The sequence below is a fragment of the Salvia splendens genome, chromosome 21, assembly GCF_004379255.2.
Source record: "Salvia splendens isolate huo1 chromosome 21, SspV2, whole genome shotgun sequence".
In the NCBI taxonomy this organism is placed as follows: domain Eukaryota; kingdom Viridiplantae; phylum Streptophyta; class Magnoliopsida; order Lamiales; family Lamiaceae; genus Salvia; species Salvia splendens.
The window spans coordinates 5240521-5242356 of record NC_056052.1 but is presented as its reverse complement, the minus strand read 5'-3'; the positions used below and the strand labels follow the sequence as shown (position 1 = coordinate 5242356).

The window sequence follows — 1836 nt, the reverse complement described above, 5'->3', positions numbered from 1 at the left end:
GACTCCATTCGGAGACATCCAAAATATTGGAATGATATAGACAAAATTAGCATGTCTCGTGCACAAGATGACATGCATAAATAGAGAAATAAGTGAACTACAAAAATGGTCCATGGACTATGGGTTTATCTCGCCCATAATCCCTGTACTTTAAAAATATCGCCAGACATCCCTAGACTAAGTGTTTATCTCGAAAATGATCCATTTTCACTGTTTTCAGTCGAAAATACCCTTTTGGAGGGTTTTGGGGGGTTTGGGCAATTTAGTCTTTTAACACTTTTAACATTTTAAATTTGATATTATTTCAGTTATGTATTAAATCTGATAGTATTTCATAATTACGATACTTCTTCCCTTTTGTCATCCTTCACTTTGTTTCTTTATTTCAATATTTAAATATCCATAAATTTTTTAATAATAAAAATGATTAAATAACAAAAATTATAAGTCATAATCAATATTTGATAGTGTCTAATATTTAATCGATAAGGTATGACAACGCCTTAGTTTTAATCAATATTTAATAGTTTTAATCATAAATAGATCATATAACACGATTTATTCTGAAATAAATATGCATATAATGTAAGACTAATATAATTTTCGTTTATTAATTTGAAAACAATCAAAATTTACTAGAAAATTTCAACAAAAATACTCCTATATAAATTTTTTAGTAGGATCAAATTTTTAGTCAACTTCATAATATTCAATCACAAGCAATTATAACAACCAAACGGAGGCTAAATCGAATAGCTCTTATGTTTCTATCATGGTTAATATTATTTTTCTGTACTTCTTCAATTCAGCTGAATATTATATTAAATAAAAAAATCAATAGTTTTAATCAATATTTATAGTGTCCGTGAATTAATAGTTTTAATTAAAAAAATTTATTGACATTTAAAAATCTAAATTTAAAATTTAATTTTATAAAATAATATTGAAATAAAGAAACAAAGTGAAGGATGACAAAAGGGAAGAAGAATGATAATTTTAAAATAATATCAGATTTAGTACATAACTGAAATAATATCAGATTTAAAATGTTAAAAGTGTAAAAAAACCAAATTGCCCAAACCGTCCAAAACCCCTAAAAGGGTATTTTCGACCGAAAACAGTGAAAAATGACCATTTTCGAGATAAACCGTTAGTCCATGGATGTCTGGCGATATTTATAAAGTCCAGGGACTCTGAGCGAGATAAACACATAATCCAGGGACCATTTTTGTAGTTCACTCTAGAGAAATATACTATTATTAGTCATTAATCACCTTACTACATTAAAAAAAATAATTATAGAAGGTGGGCCTCCGATGGCCTAGGCCGGTCATGCGCCTGGGCTGGGCTTCAGATGGTTCTGGGTGGGTTTACAAAATGGTCTAATTGGAGCCCATCTCAACTGATGAGTCCAGCCTAGGCCCGCTTCGTTTCACTGGTAGGCCGGGCCTAGGCCGAGCCAGCCCGGCCCAGTTGACAACTCTAATGCTGATGTTTCCATTGAGTTGGTCGAATTTAAATACTTATTTAGATATATATCGAAAAAATTCAAAATAAAAGATGAGTAAAGACAAAATTATATATCCATCAACACGAAAATATAGAATAGTACAAACTTTCACAAGGTCACATTGCTATGAGGATGCAAAATATCCAAAATTAAAATCTAATTCGAACAAAATTCAATTTTAAAATTTGTTACAGATTTCTCAGATTTTCAGATAAAATCGGTTCGTGTTTTTAAAAAAATCAGATGCTCGGGCCGAAATGCAAAATATCCAAAATTAGAAAATCTAATTCGAACCAAATTCAAATTTAAAATTCAGTTCAAATTTC

At 29.7% G+C, this 1836-nt stretch overlaps 1 non-coding gene across 1 annotated transcript; it reads left to right on the top strand.

Annotated features, from left to right (window-relative positions):
- LOC121785620 lies at window positions 1-103 on the top strand. Its single transcript, XR_006047005.1, has one exon. It is a non-coding gene; the product is annotated as a U6 spliceosomal RNA (small nuclear RNA).
- The last annotated feature ends 1733 nt before the right edge of the window (window positions 104-1836 follow it).